This window comes from Tursiops truncatus, chromosome 16 (genome assembly GCF_011762595.2).
Source record: "Tursiops truncatus isolate mTurTru1 chromosome 16, mTurTru1.mat.Y, whole genome shotgun sequence".
NCBI classification, from domain to species: domain Eukaryota; kingdom Metazoa; phylum Chordata; class Mammalia; order Artiodactyla; family Delphinidae; genus Tursiops; species Tursiops truncatus.
In genome coordinates this window covers 65729488-65748516 of record NC_047049.1, presented here as the reverse complement: position 1 = coordinate 65748516, position 19029 = coordinate 65729488, and positions in this window count along the sequence as shown.

Here is a 19029-nt window from a genome sequence, read left to right as displayed (position 1 = left end):
TTGTATATAAAATATGAATATATATTTTTAAAAAGTATGTCTTTTACTATGTGGGATTTAAACTGAAAAATGTGACAATTCAATAAAAGAATCATTAGATGTAGCTCTATATTAAGATATGTAGTTGTTTAAATTCTTCTGGTAAATCATGTTTACCAGCATGTTAAATTAAACCCTCATGTTTAATATTAACATGAAATATCTCAAGAGTAATCCCTAGGCGGAAGTGGCATGGGAAAAAGAAGGTCCAATTAGTTTTAATACTACATAGGATAATATATCTCATTTTCTTCAAAATAAAGGATATTTGAAATACTGGTGCAAAGGTAAATTTACTGAACCTCGTATCATTTACTTTTATATTTAAAAACATGAATAGTGCTGGAAAAAATACTCTTAGTGAATATACAGGAATAAATGATGCAATCTAGAACACCGTCCTATTTACCTTTAAAATTAAAAAGAAGTTATATCGCTGAACAAAACCAGTTGTCATAAATTCATCTTAGAAATACCTGAAAGCTCAAATATCAATGACCAAATTCAAACCAAAACTAATAAATGTTGTATTACATGGATTGTTGTAAGCTGACTGCTCCATGACTGTGAAGATTTTAAAGGTAGTTCTTAGGGACTCAGGGTTACAGAAAGATGATCTCCAATTGATTTTAATTTCCTTGAGCAACCCACATAAATCTTCTCTACAGAAAATGCTCTTAAGGAAAGAGCAGCAGGTACCGGCAGAAATATCACCAGAATGAGAACGGGGAGGCTGAAAGTTTTTATGTCCGTGACCTGCTTTCCTTGTCTGCAGAGGCAATTCTGCTTCAGTGCTGGAGTGCTGGAGGTAATTTCTCTAAAGTGCTGTCACTGTATCAGTTGAGCACTTTTAAATGGAGTAATATCTTAAATATCCAAAGTACCATGGAGATTCTGCCATAAAAACAACAGCATCCATAAAAACAACAGGATCTAAATGCTAAATGTTCCAGCAGAAGACAGTGGCTTCCTGTGAATTCAAGGAGCTTTTGATCTCACTTTTTCTTGTACAACTTCACAATTTACCATGTTTTAGAGTCACTGTGTACATGCCATTTCTTGACAAGTGCATTATTCTTACTTATCTCACCCAAAAGAGTGCCTCACTTATAGTTGGTGTTCAGCAAAAGTTCATTGCATGGATGAATAAAAGAATACGTGAATGAATAAGCACACCTTAGAGTCTGGCAAAAAGATATTTTGAAATAGATATATGACATAAAGACTTAAAAAGTATTATAACATGTATGAAGTACACACCAGATTAGAAGAGCTCATTTTAATTTTAAGAGAACAATTTCCATTCTATGTCGGTTTCATAGAAGACAGCCAATTTTTTTTTTAACTAAGTGAACCAGAGAGTGAATGATTGTGTGAGTATATACAATTCATTTTCATGATACATAGAAAGCTTAGACTTTGATCTCTTTTATAATATGATCTGTAGTAATTGACTGCTGTATCCCACAATCAGTTTATACATGTTACTTTAATAAGCTGTATAACATTTGGCTTAGATGTTTGCCTTAATTGAAATTTAAATCCCATATCATTTCCCTAATTTAACAGTGGAATATTGTACACAAATTATTGAGGAAATAAGTTTGTGTTTAAGAATCAAATATAGAAAGCTGGAAGAAGGAACTTCAAAACATGTAATATGGTGGGGAAATGTTGGAAGCACATCTTTCACAGAATTATGCAGAAAAATAATTGTAGAAACTGAGCTCAAATGGAACACCTATTATACAGTATATGGGACAATGCATATTTATATGATGTTTACAGTAGGTTGTTGCAAAACTTTTGGCCTTTAAAATCCCATAGGTCTGAGTTTAGGTTAATACTGAAATGAGAGATTTAAGTATTTAGAAAAATATTAAAATAATGGATAATTAAAGCCATTTTATTTAAGATTTTAATATTTATGGATCTGTACTGTTGTTTTTTCTTATGTTTTTGTTTTGGTTTGGTTTTTTGCCACAACAGTTGTCATGCTATTCAAAATAAAGCACAGGATCTGAAAAAGCACACAAAAATGTTTGTATTGTATACATTGTGGTATTGATAAAGTATTATACTGTACTACTTTGAAAATGGGTGATATTCAAATTATGTACATACAATAAATCCTGATAAACATAAAAGCTTGACTGCCAAAGCATATAATTTGCCAAATATGCTTAAAATTAAATTGACCTTATACCCAAATAACCCTTTCATAGGCCTATTCCTAACAGAATTATTAGAAATCTCTATTAGAAGAGGTGAGGTTCAAACTAAATATTCTAAAATCACTAGTGAAGTTCTGTGAAATACATCTTCAAAATTATAATCATGTCAGGTTGTGTTTCAATATTTTTCAACTAATGATATAATCAAATTTTTACTTTTGTCTTTTCAAACATTTATATTATAAATGAAACTAATTTCTTATCTTCACAGCAGAGGAAGCAAATTCTATGTGTGCAATGTCCTGAACTCAGTAAAAAGACATTTTTTAATACAAGACAATTTGTATTTTCAACTTGAAATAACTTCACTCTAAAAACCATACTAGCAATATTCAAATTAATAGCTATGTAACTTGCTATGTAGTGTAAATATTAGTAAGTATTTGATACTTCTAAATGCTGATCATAATTGGCATTCACTTGAAAACTGTAGTTAGAAAGTCTAATTAATAATTATGCTATTATTTTCCTTTCCTCAGGCATCAGTTTACACTTTATTATTATTTTTAAATATTGGAGTATAGCTGATTAACAATGTTGTGTTTCAGGTGTACAGCAAAGTGATTCAGTTATACATATACATATATCTATTCTTTTTCAAATTCTTTTCCCATTTAGGTTATTACAGAATATTAAGCAGAGTTCCCTGTGCTTCTTATTGGTTATCTATTTTAAATATAGCAGTGTGTATTTGTCAATTCAAAACTCCCAATCTATCCCTTCCCCGCACCCTTCCACCCTGGTAACCATAAATTCATTCTCTGTGAGTCTGTTTCTGTTTTGTAAATCAGTTCATTTGTATCATTTTTTTAGTTTCCACGTATAAGCAATATCATACGATACTTGTCTTTCTCCGTCTGACTTACTTCACTTAGTATGATAATATCCAGGTCCATCCATGTTGCTGCAAATGACATTATTTCATTTAATGGCTGAGTAATATTCCACTGTATATATGTGTACCACATCTTCTTCATCCATCCATCTGTTGATGGACATTTAGGTTGCTTCCATGTCTTGGCTATTGTAAACAGCACTGCAGTGAACATTGGGGTGCATGTTTCTTTTCAAGTCATGTTTTTCTCTGGATATATACTCAGGAGTGAGATTGCTGAATCATATGGTAGCTCTATTTTTAGCTTCTTAATAAACCTCCATACTGTTCTCCATAGTGGCTGAACCAATCTACATTCCTACACAATGTAAATTGTGTAGGAGAGTTCCCTTTCCTCCACACTCTCTCCAACATTTATTGTTTGTAGACTTTTCGATGATGGCCATCCTGACTGGTGTGAGGTGATATCTCATTGTAGTTTTGATTTGCATTTCTCTCATAATTAGCAATGTTGAGAATCTTTTCATGCGCCTCTTGCTCATCTGCATATCTTCTTTGGAGAAATGTCTGTTTAGGTGTTCTGCCCATTTTTTGATTGGGTTGTTTGGTTTTCTTTGATACTGAGCCACATGAGCTGTTTGTAAATTTTGGAAATTAACCCTTGTCAGTCTCATCGTTTGCAAATATTTTCTCCCACTCTGTGGGTTGTCTTTTCGTTTTCTTTACGGTTTCCTTTGCAGGCTATTTCTTAATTTGGAAAGAAAACCAATGTTTCTGACAAGCATGTTCTATTGGAGCTTTGATGGAAACAAATAGTCCAGTGGTTTTCAAAATATGGTCCCCAGACCAGCTGCATCAGCATCATCTATGAACTTAGAAATGCAAGACCTTGTGTCCCACCCTACATATAACGGATCTTCTGGGGGTGGAATCTGGAAATGTGTGTTTTATCAAAGTCCTCCAAATGATTCTGATGCAGGCTAAAGTTTGAGAACCACTGGAATAGATAGACCCATAGTTAATATCCTTTAGCCTCCTCTAATAGAGGGAACTGATGATGTCAGTCCCACGGGGCTCTCAGTAGTCCTGGAGGAAGGGCAGGTACCGAGACAGTCCAGGTCATCATAGGTAGAGCACGAGGATGAAAATGGGCCCGTATTGTATAGGAGCTTTGAGATCAAAGCTGGAAAAGGAAGTCTAATATCAAGGCAATCAGAATAAAGATAAGGAAACTGAGGTCTGATTCATATACAAAGAAATTAGATCAAAGGGCCAAAAATTCCAAGGGAAGGTAATCTATGTATTATAATCAGATAAGATTATGGGCTTTGGGCACAGACTGGACATATATGCAATTTAAAAAGAGCATTTGAACTCTTTTAAAGTCTTCACCTTAGAAATGACTAATACGATACTAGTAGAATTATCATAAGGTTTATTAATAGCATTAGTTAACATGCAATGAGTAACTTCAATGTCCCAGAATTTCAGCAAGAGCTTTAATGCCTTATCTCAATTGATCTCCATACAGATCCTATGAGATTGTCATAAATATCGTCCCCAGTTTACAGAGCAGGAAACTGCAGCTTAGAGAGACTGAGTAGCTTGCCTAATTTCACATAGCTGGTAAATCATGGAAATGAAATTTGAACAGAGGGAAAAATACTAGAGTCTATGCTCTGCAGATAAAGTACTTAGTATATTTCCTAACACCGAGTTAAATGTCCTGAAGAATGGAGAAGGTGAATGAGAAACATGGTACAAGTTACTTTAAAGAATATTTATCAGTTAATCACCTTCTTATGCATCAAAGTGCAGTCTTTTGCAATAATTTTCATTTATTTTGAAAGACAAGGATGAAATAAGAAATTAATCTCAATTCTTTTCTATTTGCTATCTTCAATATTATTTATTATTTTGAAATCCCTTTCACTGAATTTGGAAGATTATAACACAACTTATAAATGAATTGTTAAAGAAATACTGTCCTACAGTAACAACATACCAGTACAGTATGTTGGATTTGAGTATCCATGTCTAAAAAAGTGATTGGCAGAGGCTTTATTTTTGCTCAGTCAAATTAAAACTTGGGTACCAAGGAAGAGAGACTGAAAGGAAATACCATAACATGGAGATTACAACTGAGTTGGAGGTCAGCAAGTGAATCAGTGTTTCTCTTTTTTATTCTCATTTCAATTGAGAATTTGTACAGACACGGTGCCTCTTTATGATGTGTAACTCTTTCTTGATGAGCAGAGGATGATCTACCATGTCCAATCAATAATTTTTATGATTAGCTCCCATGGATCAAACTATTGTTAAAGTAAAATCTGTCAAAGATTATTAGAGAATTATCTACTAGGATGAGGGAAATAATTTTCCACAGTCTGAGCTTTCAAATGAAGAGCATTCCAGTGATGTATTGCACAGAGAACAGCTGGAGTATACAAAAAAGGAAGTAAAAAGGAAATGCTGTATGCAGAAGGAGAACCTGACATTTTTTTTTCACAGAGGGGATGTGTTCCTGGGAAGCCTGTACAGAAGAGGGCACTGCAGGTCTGTAACACAACAGAAATGACCTCAGGGCTTTTCAATAAAGTTGCCAGTGAAAATTGGACTAAAGGGTAATGTTACAATTCTGAGGTGTATTTGGCAGGGAGACTTTTTGCCACATCTACTGCCATTGCATTTACAGGGCAAAAATTTTGATGACAAGCTAGCAATGATTTGTACCCCCAAAGCTCCATAATTTCCAGTCCTCCTCCACTCCACCTCTATCTCTGCTCTTAGTGAGGGAAAGGGCAACAGGGAGAGTTGCTCTAATTCACAGATTCTAACCAGACCTGATTCTGATGCTTTAGCCTCTGGCAAGCTACTTAATCTCTTTCTGTCTCGCTTTTCTCACTTGAAAAATTAGGATAATAGTATTTTCTTCTTTCCCAGAGTACTGGTGAAGGCTAATGCATTTCAAAGAACTTTGAAAGGAAAATACAAGCTGTTCATGTACAGGACAGTATTGTTTTCCTTTTCTTTCAAAATAATGCAAAAGCTTTCTGTTGAGCGGCAGGGGGAAAAAAAAAGACACTTCTAGACTTAGCTTTTCAGTGGTATATTTATGCTCAGTATTTTGTTTAGTGCCCAGTAGTCTACACTAAATAAAAGCAAGGTTAGGGGATGTTTGCTGGGTTTGGCTACCAAACATCAGTTTGCCCTCATTTTCCTAACTACAGTGGAGATTTTTTTCTGGGGAACTGCCTCTTTCCCACTCTTGCACTCTTGGTGGTGCTATAATTCAATGTGCCCTGCAACCCTTTTCCCAAAAGCACATGGTAAGCCAATTTGGTACTCTCTCCTCAGATATTTTGAACATTATTCAAAGTTAATAAAAAGATATTTAAAAGAAAGCAGAACTATGTAGAACATATATTCCAGTTAGTTACTTTCTGAATTTTATTTTCCTAGTTTTCCAGCCAATTCTGTGATTAACCAAATATCATTCTAATTAAAACTGGCTTAATTTAGCCAGTCAGTGAATCAATTTGTAGCATTTGATAACTAAAGACCCATAGGAATAAGCAAGTTCTGGCTATGGTTAATAATCAGTAAATTCCTAGGAACAAAATTTATAAGCATTCTATACCTCACATTAATGACCTGCAGTAGTGTGTGTGTGTGTGTGTGTGTGTGTGTGTGAATTCAGGAATTAACTGAGTTGCCAAAAAGGAGTTGTAATCCTTTAACCAATTTTTACCTTTGAGTCAGTTCTACTAACTCAGACACCACTAAATAAAGAGGAGATTGAGTACACCCAGGGAAGAATACTCCTATAATAATGCAAATGTCCACTGCCATTATTCTAATCTTCCGCACAAACACCTGTGGCCATTCTTGTATGTATTTACAAGTCCTGAGCAAGGAGAAAAGCCAGGTGTTTTAAGAACTGCTGGATTTGAGTCTGTACTTATATCCTCAGGGTAGTCAGAGTGTTACTATGGTCTCATAGTCAATAGAGGAACTTATGGAAGTCAAATGATTAGTGAGATTTTAACCCTCATTTATATCTTGGAAGATCCAATAGGACTTGAAACCCATCCTGGGAATATTTTCAGTTACTGATTATAGAGTTGAAATAGATACCTTCAGCAACTGCGAAGATCAATGAATTTCTGACTTGTGAAATTGTCAATAAGGATAAGATATTTATTGAACACTGGCCATTGCTACAAATAGTTTACAAAGTACTTGTCTGAAAATTAAAGAGCACATCAGATATTTGTCTTTCTCTGTCTGACTTACTTCACTTAGTATGATAATCTCCAGGTCCATCCATGTTGCTGCAAATGGCATTTTTTCATTCTTTTTAATGGCTAATATTCCACTGTATATAAGTACCACATCTTCTTTATCCATTCATCTGTTGATGGACACTTAGATTGCTACCATGGCTTGGCTATTGTAAATAGTGCTGCTGTGAATATTGTGGTGCATGTATCTTTTCAAATTAGAGCTTTTGTCTTCTCCAGATATGTGCCCGGGTGTGGGATTGCTGGATACCACTGGGATAACTCTCTATCCATTGCTGGATAACTCTCTTTTTAGTTTTTTAAGGAACCTCCATACAATTTTCCATAGTGGCTATACCAATTCACATTCCCACCAACAGTGTAAGAGGGTTCCCTTTTCTCCACACCCTCTCCAGCATTTATTATTTGTAAACTTTTTAATGATGGATGTTCTGACTGACGTGAGGTAATACCTCATTGTAGATTTGATTTGCATTTCTCTAATAATTACCAATGTTAAACATCTTTTCATGTGCCTGTTGGCCATATGTATGTCTTCTTTGAAGAAATGTCTACTTAAATCATCTGCCCATTTTTGATTGGGCTATTTTTTTTTTTGTTGTTGTTATTGAGTTGTATAAGCTGTTTGTGTACTTTGGAAATTAAGCCCTTGTCAGTTGCATCATTTGCAGATATTTTCTTCCATCCCTGTGGGTTGTCTTTTCATTTTGTTTATGGTTTCCTTTGCTGTACAAAAGCTTGTAAGTTTTATTGGGTTCCATTTGTTTATTTTTGCTTTTATTTATTTTGCTTTGGGAGACTAATCTAAGGAAATATTGCTATGATTTATGTCAGAGAATGTTTTGCCTATGTTCTCTTCTAGGAGTTTTATCGTGTCATGTCTAATATCTAAGCATTTTGATTTTATTTTTGTGTATGATGTTCTAACTTCATTGATTTAAATGAGGCTGTCCAGCTTTCCCAACACCACATACTGAAAAGACTGTCTTTTCTTCATTGTGTATTCTTGCCTCCTTTGTCGAAGAATAATTGACTGTAGATGTCTGGGTTTATTTCTGGACTCTCTATTTTGTTCCATTGATCTATAGGTCTGTTTTTGTGCAGATACTACGGTGTCTTGATTACTGTAGCTTTGTAGTATTGTCTGGAGTCTGGGAGGGATAGTCCTCTAGCTTTGTTACTTTTCCTCAGGATAGCTTTGGCAATTCTGGGTCTTTTGTGCTTCCATATACATTTTAGGATTATTTGCTGTAACTGTGAAAAATGTCATGGGTAATTTGATAGGGATTGCATTAAATCTGTAGGTTGCTCTTGGTAGTATGGTATTTAACCCAATATTAATTCTTCCAATGCAAGAGCATGGAATATCTTTCCATTTCTTTGAATCATCTTCAATTTTCTTTATCAGTGATTTATAGTTCTCAGCGTATGGGTCTTTCACCTCCTTGGTGAGGTTTATTCCTAGGTATTTTTTTTAATGTGATTTTAAGTGACATTGTTTTTTACTTTCTCTTTCTGATATTTCATTGTTAGGGTAAAGAAACACAACAGATTTCTATATATTAATCTTGTATCCTGCTAACTTGCTGAATTCATTTATTAGTTCTAATAATTTTTGTGTGGAGTTTTAGGGTTTTCTATATGGAGTATCATGTCATCTGCACATAATGACAATTTTACCTCTTCCCTTCCAATTTGGATATGTTTTATTTCTTTTTCTTGTCTGATTGCTGTGGCTAAGACTTCCAATACTATGTCGAAGAGAAGTGGTGAGAGTAGACATCCTTGTCTTGTTTCAGAATTTTGCAGGAAGTCTTTCAGCTTTTCACCGATGAGTATTATATTGACTGTGGGTTTGTCATAAATGGTTTTTATTTTGTTGAAATATGTTCTCTCTCTACCCATTTTGGTGAGAGTTTTTATCATGAACGGATGTTGAATTTTCTCAAATGCTTTTTCTATATCTATTGAGATGATCATGTGGTTTTTGTCATTTCTTTTGTTGATGTGGTATATCACATTGATTGATTTGTATATGTTGAACCATCCTTGTGACACTGGAGTGAATCAAACTTGATCATGGTGTATGATCCCTTTTATGTGTTGCTGGATTCAGTTCGCTAATATTTTGTTGAGGATTTTTGCATCTATCTTCACTAATGATATTGGCCTGTATTTTTCTTTTTCTGTAGTGTCTTTGTCTGGTTTTGATATCAGGGTGATGGTGTCTTCCATAAAATGACTTCGGGAATATTCCCTCCTCTGTCAGTAGTAGGAGACAGAGGGCAAGCTGCAATTTCACTCACACCTGATGTTGATGGAATGCACATTTGTCTCTTTGAAAGTTCTCAATTTGAAGGGTCATATGTAGGAGACTTACTGTATCTACTTGCTTTAGACTGATATTCATACAGGTTAAAACATATTCTAAAAGATCTATGTTTTCTTACTCCCCTCCCCAACATTTTGTGCTTTTAATGTCCTCATTTACATCTTCATGTTTATAATTTTGCTGTTTATTGTAGTTATAATCACTTTCACAATTTTTTTTTGATTATTTTAAATCTATATCCTGGCTTATTTCAGTGATCTTCAATCCTTTTATAAATTTGCCTTTTCTACTGTGATTTTTCCTTTCCTGCAGAGTCTTGTTTCTTTTCTATTTAGAAAATACTATTCAATATTTCTTTCAGGATAGGTTTAATATTGCTGTATTCTTTTAGTTTTTGTTTGTCTGAGAAATTCTTTATCTCTCTTTCTATTTTAAATGATAATCTTGCTTGGTAGAGCAAGATTTTCCCTTTCAGGACTTCGAATATATCATGCCACTCTCTTCTCCTTTGCAATGTTTCTGTAGAGAAATCAGCTGATAGCCTTATGGGGATTCCTTGTAACTGACTCTTTGTTTTTCTCTTGCTGCCTTTAGAATCCTCTCTTTATCTTTAACTTTTTCCATTTGAATTATGATATGTTTTGGTGTGGGTCTGTCCACGTTCATCTTTTGTGGGAGCCTCTGTGATTCCTGTACCTGGATATCTGTTTGCTTTAGATTTGGGAAGTTTTCAGCCATAATTTCTTCAAATACATTTTCAATTCCCTTTTCTCTTTCTTTTCCTTCTGTGATCCTATTTTGTGTAGATTGGGATGCTTTATATTATCCCATAGGTTGCGTATATTGATTTCATTATTTTTCATTTGCCTTTCTGTCTGATGTTCTAATTGTGTGATTTCCATTATTCTTTCTTCCAGATCACTAATTTTTCTGCATTATTTAGTCTGCTATTCATTGCATTTAGCTCAGTTTTTATCTTGGCAATTGAGTTGTCTAATTTTCATTGGCTTCTCTTTATAGTTTCTAGTTCCTTGTTACAGTGATCTACATTTCTATTGATAGTCTTTCTTAATTCCTTTAGCATTTTTATTACCTCCTTTTTGAACTCAGGGTTTGGTAGACTTGACAGGTCTGTTTCATTGTCTTTTTGTGGGGATTTGTCTTGTTATTTTAATTGAGAGTAGTCCCTCTGCTTTTTCATTTTACTTTTATTTCTCTGACTCTATGAATTTAAGAGAAACAGTAACCTATTGGGTTCTTGAAGGGTGATTTTTATGTGGGAGTGTTCCTGTATAGACATGTGAGTCCAGTATTTTTGGTGCAAGGGCTGTTTTTTGGTATGAATGCCTACCACATCTTTCTTCAGAGTGTGATGGCTGTTGTCCTCTAGATAGGGAATGTGGTTAGTGTTGTGGTGACCAGATGCTGCATGGGATGTTCAGTGGGGCCTCCTCTTTGCTCAGTGGTTGTCACAGACCTGTCAGGGACAGGATCTGCTCTGCAGTTATTGGAGTAGAAGCCCTCAGATCCAGTTCTAACCTGTGGTGTGAGGTAGGTGGGACCAGAGCACCCCCACTGCATATTCCTCCACAGGAGCTGTCCCCCAGGACATGTGACTCTGTGAGTCCACGCATCACCCAGTGTGTGCACCCACAAAGTCCACTGCTGCTGGTGCTGCCCCTGCAACTGCCCCGGCTGCAGGAATCCTGATAATCAGTTAGAATATCAGCCTTGCCTCTGGTGCATGCATGCTCCCAAAGCCTACCTCAGCAGGGGCCACAGCCTGCCATGAGCATGCTGACAGTGAGGCTCCTATGGCAGAACCATGCTCTATCCTACATGTACCCCCATTTGTGGCACAGACCACACTCCAGGCCCTTTGGGCTGTCTCCATACAGTCTTCTCCCTAGGTCTATCCTCTAAAGCCCAAGTTTCAGCACCCAGCCCCTGAGCAACCAGCAGTATCTATATCATTAAAATGCCTTTGTTTTATTAAATGTTTTTATCTTGTGTGTCTTTTGTCACACAATTTATTCTTTTGTTATTTACTTGGGTTTCTGTATGTTTTGTACTTTCTCAAGCCTTTATTTTTAGTATTTATCTGCCACTTTTTTATAGGGGTATGCTTGTATAATATTGAGGATACTGTCTGGTATAGGACTGGAGAGATAAATGTTGAATAAATTACTAACTACACACAATTTAAATATTCCATTCTGTAGGTGTATTTATTTGAAATTAATAGTGCTTTAGGTTTTTGTTTGTTTGTTTTTAATAAACTTCCAACAGTTCTCTGAAATACTACCAGTGAGAAATGGCTTAAACAGGAAGAGCTATTTACCTTTTCAGTACCCCCTTGGGGACTAGCCTGGGGGAAAATGTAGGCCCTCTTTCGTGTGCCTTATTATTATTAATAGGTCCATCTATACTTGTTTCTCAAGCACAATATTTAATCACAAGAACTTCTATCCTTTCATTTACTGAGGCCAAACTTGACACGAATATATGAGAGAAGGTGCAACATAATAAAGGGCTGATATATTTAAACCCAATACATTATTTGCATGCTGAAAGATTTTCACTTGTTGAGTTAAAGATCTGGTACTTTGATCATGTTTGATATTCTGTGTGATACTTTTAGTCACATTTTTTTAAAAAATTATCTCAACCAAGTGTTGTGTTTTGCATGAGTATTTGAATTTCAATTCTATATCACTTTTTCAGAGATCATTCCTTGAATTATTAAATTTTGTTTATTACTCAAATGGGAATCACAAATAATGAGAACTAAAAAATTCAAGTCATTTGGGGATATAACACTTGAGCCTGGAGACCTGGTTTCAGGTGAAAGAAAAACTTTATTATATAATATTTTCCAAGTTAAGATTCATCTTTTATATCCTCAGTTTTATAATGTAATTTCATCAGGAAAATATCCCTTTACAATTATTTTTGTGAGAAAAAAAGAGCCAAAAACATTCTTGTGTGGAGAGGTGATTTCGGTTAAAAGCAGGAGCTAGATTCATTGTTTTGTGGAATGAACAGCCTCATATAATATGGTGGGCATTATTGTTTGCCTTCAGCAATTTAATTAAAAGCTCAGACAAGTAAAGCCCACAGGGGATTTCTACCAGAGGCTAATTTATTGCTATATGCTCTTCTGAGTAGTACAGCTCAGGAAGTAGAATGTCTGGTGTAAATAGCCTAATTAATGAAGGGAATTAATAAATTTAGCAATTCTTAGAAGGTATACCTTTCTATGTTGCACATTCTCTCAAATATTCATGTCAGGTTTGTCCTCACTTAGTGAGAGGATAGAAATTCTTGTGATTAAATGTTGTGCCTGAGGAACAAGTATTGGTGGACCCATTAACAACTTTTTAACAGAGTCTTAAAAAGGCCATTCCCCCATTCTCTCGAGCCAGGATGGTGGGGAACACAGTAAGATCAGTGAATTACATGATTATGGGCCCATTGCCACACTTATTTTGGTATGAAGAGAGTTTCTTCATCAGAAGTAAAGCTTTGTGGAATAACAAGAGCGTGGATAGGTATTCTGCAAGTCCACAAATGGTAGTTTTGACAGAAGCATTTAATGCAGTGAAGACAAATCCAAATACAGAGTAGGTGTCTATTTCAGTGAGAACAAAATGTTTCCTTTCCACGATAGCAGTGGTCCAATGTAGTCAGTCTTCCACCAGAGAGCTGGCTGATGACTCAGACAACGGTGCCATATCGGGGAATCAATGTTGGTCTCTGCTGCTGACAGACTAGCACTCAGCAGTAGACATAGTCAAGTCCGACTTGGTAATTGGAAGTCCGTGTTGCTGAGCCCAGGCATAACCTCCATCCCTGCCACTTTGTTCTTGAGCTCGTTGGATGATGATTGGAGTAGCTGTGCGAAGAGGCTGACTGGTATCCACAGTATGTGTTATCTAGCCACTTAATTATTAAGATCCTCCTCAGCTGAGGTCACCTCTTTATAAGCATTCACGTGGGATCCAAATATCTTTATGTTTTTCCCCCAGAGAGGTGGATTTATTGACACGTTTGGAGAGAAAGGCATATCTCATTGAAATGCTTTTTAAACACCTGTCTAACGTTTGGACAATATTTTAAATATTATATGGATTAAATATGAATATTTAATTATTCCTCTATTGTTGAAGATTGCATTTGATTTCTAATTTTTTTGCCATGAAAATAATGTACTATCATATACTTCTGCCTGGGTTTTGGATAGTTTTCCCTAGGAGAAAGTTATCCAACTGTAATTACTGGTTCCAAAAAAGTAAACATTTCTTTTTTTAATGTTGAGCCTTCTTTTAATTTATTTATTTTTATTTTTGGCTATGTTGGGTCTTCGTTTCTGTGTGAGGGCTTTCTCTAGTTGCGGCAAGTGGGGGCCACTCTTCATCATGGTGCGCGGGCTTCTCACTGTTGTGGGCTCTCCTGTTGCGGAACACAGGCTCCAGACGCACAGGCTCAGTAGTTGTGACTCACGGGCCCCGTTGCTCCGTGGCATGTGGGATCTTCCCAAACCAGGGCTCGAACCTGTGTCTCCTGCATTAGCAGGCAGACTCTCAACAACTGCGCCACCAGGGAAGCCCCTGAAAAAGTAAACATTTTAGAGGGCTTTGACACACATTTTTAAAATGCTTCATGGAAAGATTGAATAGATTTACATTCCAACAAATAGGTGATGATAGCCCCACACATACTTGCCAGCATTAAATGTTGCATTGTTTTGTTTTTGCTAATCTTATAGTAAAGATTTCATTTATTACTAATGAAATTGAATATATTTATGAATTATCTGATTTTGTACTATCTGTCTTGTTTCCTTTTCCAGAACTTTATTGGGGTCTCCATGTTTGATGGTCTTGAATGACTAAGGGGTTTCCCATGCCTAGTTGAGAGAGATGGATAATGAGAAATTTATTCTGGTTAGCAATTAATTGAGAGACATGGATATTAATGGAAAGATCTGAGAGAAAGAAGTAGAATCCAAATGTAACTATTTTCTTGAGCTTCTAGGAATGTTGAGGATCGTACTCCCTAGAACTTTACTTATCTGAGAATTAGCACACGCTTTTCCAAAGGATACATCATCAGTAGTTTCTCAACAAGGTAGGGAGAAGACACATTTTAATCTAATATTAGAAAGAGAATTTGAGTGATTAGATATGAATAAGGAAAGTACGATCTTCACATTATATTTCTTATAAAAATATTTATGATTATGGAACTTAATAGATTTGAAGCACTTTTATATTTACTATCTCATTCAGTATTTATAATAATTACAGAAGGCAGAGAGAGAGATAGATAAAGAACATATAAAAGAGTGTGGGTCCATCTATCTTATGGAATTATGCAACATTCCATCTCCCATGTTGTGAAACAGTAATGGTTTTGGAAGATAACAGCACACTGAGAAGAGAAAAAGAAATGACTAAATGTGGTAAACATGACAATGTCTTTAAACCAACTGCTGTACCCTCTTCCTAAGAGAGAAAGCAAAGAGGGAGGGAAATTCTCCTTTTCATTTTACAAGAATATTAATAGTCACATGAATAAGCAGAGATCTGTGGAGAGAGGGGCCGGTGGAAATGCCTTGGTCTCATTCAGAGCACAACCCCTGCAATGGTACTAGGGCCAAGGGCTGTCATATCTCTGCTTGCCTAGTGCTAACATCAGTAATGGTGAGACAACTCCAACTTGATGAGAAATAAGTGTGTGAGGGATGGGGGCTTAGCAGCAGAGAACTGCTAAGCAAAACCCACTGTTGTGGTTGGCACTTTTATGGGGCTGTGAGAGCCAGTGACCACAAATTCCTGGTTTGGCTAACTTGAACAGACAACAGGAACCATACTTTCTTCATGGCTAGGAATAAGGCACTTCTGGGGGTGGGGGGTTGGGTGGGGTGTAAAATCGTCTTGGACAGAGGAAATTTGTAAGGGGCCAAAGTTCCATCCAGCCAGAGGCATCAAGTGCCATTGTAATTTCAATATTATAGAAATCACTTCTTTGAGGATCTTCCCAGCTCAAAATAACACCCTTAATTTCTTCTTGCACACACAATCGTTTATCATAATTATCCGTATTTTTGCTAAGTAGCCCCAATCTCTTGGGCATTGCTGATCAACAAAACAGAGTAGGCATATGACACAAACCATGAAGATCACTGGAATGTAGATAATATATGCCAGGAAACTGGGGGATGTCAGCTTTTCATTTACTTTGTGAATTTGGGCTGCTTGGATTCCTAGGATGCTGACAGCAATTTCAGCCCTGGTTCTGTCCCACTTATAGGTTAGCTACAACCCTGCTCTTGAAGCCTACAGTCTTTTGGTGACTTCCTCATCTTGGGTTACAATAGATCTGTTTAGTTCATGTGTTTTGGGAAAACATATAGTCACAACTAATTTTATATTAATGTTAATGTTACAACAACTTGATGAGACATGGAACATTTGGATCATGTCATATCATATTATTGTATTGGCATTTGTTTTTTTTCCATATCATTACCTCTCTTTTACATTGAGCTTCTCAGTCTAGTACAGTGTGTTATATTTTAGCTAGATCTTCATGTAACTATGTAATATTTTGGTGCATATTAAATTTTTATTGAATTTTCCTCCTATTAAATAAGAATAGCACCTTTTAGACTTAAGTCCAGGTTTGGAGTCTGGAGAGAGTTTTCATTTTTGACGACCTAAGTAGTAGGAAGCTATTTTATCTGGAATGTTATAAAGGTAGTCAACCATTAGTTGGGAGATGGACCACATGAAATTTAAGATCTATATGCCCCCTAACACTCTGCATCTAAATGAGCTATTACATATTGATTTAGTTTTGAATTTCATTTCACAGGAAAGATATTTATTATTTGTGTTCAAATATAGGACAAATTGAGAAAATATAAAATAAACTTCTATGGAAAAGATTCAGTATTTAATATCAGCATTCTCGGTGGATAGAAAACAAATGAAGGAAAAAACCAGTGTCTCTTCAAGATGGGAACAAACCTAGACAAGCTAACAGGCTTGAATGGACTTTTATCTACAGCAGAAGCTTCCTGCAGTTACTGACTTCACAGAGACAGAGGGGTAATGAGATTCCTGCAGAGGAACAGAGCAGACTAAAGGTAGATTCATTGAACCCAACGTGGCTGCTATGCATTAATTTTCAGATAATGGAGCATAACTAAAATAGGTGCAGGCTGAGAGCTGCAATCTAGGCTTCATGTTAAGAGAAAGTCAGTGAGACTTGAAGGAAGAGACAGTCCTCACTGCCAGAGAGTTTTTAAAAAATACTCTGGGCAGATGTTATTAGAATCAGATGTGTCGCAATGGCAAGCTTAATAGCTGTGTTTTAGAAGGTAAAATTGTATCATGAATTTATATAAAGACATTGAATATACGCATAAACACTACTTTGGTGTAGAGTCAAATTTTTTCTAATGGAAATTTTATAGGATATTTGTTCCTCTATTCAATGAACGTAAATACAATTAAATATTTGCCATATGTCAGGCCCTAAGCAAAGAGAGATGAACAAAACCCTGTTCCTAGCCTCTAGGAGCTCAGTTTACTTAGTGAAATAAAACACCAGTGATTCCAGAAGAATATGGAGAGTACTGGCGTCGAGCATGTACAGAGTGTTGAGGTACAAAGGAGATGACCTCATTGGACTCAGTCTGGGGAAGGGGTTTCCAGAAAGAGTGTTTCATGGAATGATCCTTGGCCTCAATGTTTCTCACAGTAGGTAATGCCATTTTTTTTTTAATTGCACAGCCAAAATATGAGGGGGAACTTACAGTTTTAACTTAGTTTCTGCATTTGTACTTAAGTGTAATATTCTTGGATGCTGTGGTAAACTCAAAATATTTTTTAAGAGAAGCACATACTCCACAAAGGGTTTATAGTTTCTTTCTCAGTGACAGTCTTAAGGATTAATAAAAATGACTCTAACTGGATTATGTCAATTATCTCATACACTAATTTCCCCAAATTTCAGCACACACAGAGGTATGTGAATGTGTATGTGTGTGTGTGTGTGTATATATATATATATATATATATATATATACACACGCACATATATATACACATATATGTGTATATAATTAAATATATATTTATGTATATGTATACATATGGAATATTGAAATTAACATGGATCTGAATATTTTTTTCCAAGCCAGATAAAAGGTAGGCTTGCTAGAAATAAGTGTTCAATGGTGACAGGTTTCGATCCCCCTCATTAGAGGTGGATTAAACATAAAATGTGCTCTAAATAATCAAGTTTATAAATGGAAAAATAATAACTTTACAGGGGAGAAACTTGGCAAACACTTTAACCAGTGATATCATGTGTATATCAGGTACACCCTGATGTGATGTGATGAGAAAGGCATTCATTTCTTTTGAGACTCTTTCCAAAACATAATAGCCTCAATTTAATCATGAGGTAAATATTAGACAAATCTAGAATGGAGGACATTCTACAGGGTATCTGGATAGCAATTCTCAAGAATGTTAAGGTCTTGAAAAACAAGCAAAAACTGAGAAACTGTCACAGACCAGAGGAGATGGAGGAAACAAGATTAATAAATGCAGTGTGGTACCCTAGACTGGACTCTGTAACGGAAAGAGGGCATCCACGGAAAGACCCGTGAAATCTAAATAAAATCTGGAGTTTAGTTGATAGTTACCAATGTGGGTTTATTAGTTTTGATGAAACTTAGTTTGTACCACAGTGATGTAAGGGGAAAATAATAGGCAAAAGTTGAATGAGGTGTATACGTGAACTTTGTACTATCTTTGCAATTTTTCTGTAAATCTAAAAATTCCCCCCCAAATAAAAAAAATTTCTTATAGAGTGATATCTAATGTGACAGTGCTAATGCTTGATTTCTAATATATTATTTTTTTTTTAGTTTCACTTCAAACCAATCTAAGAAAATACCAAAAATGTGTTGTAATATAATGAGAATGTTTCATCGAGACTTTGTAGCTGTGGGTGAAAAAGACCCATGATAATAAGTGACAGAATTTTTTTAATACCCACAAATGAACAGATAAAAGCACCTCATTGAATTGAAATGTGCGTTCAAAGTTTGGGTATTCTTTTTCCATTTCTTTCTCCTGTTATTTTTTAGCTACAATTAGTAATGTGGTAGAGATAGGAGATGGCAATCCACAAAAGTTGTTTAAATGTATTACAGAAATCTTTCTAACACCCTTCAAATGCTGTCAATCCAACAAATTTTAAAAA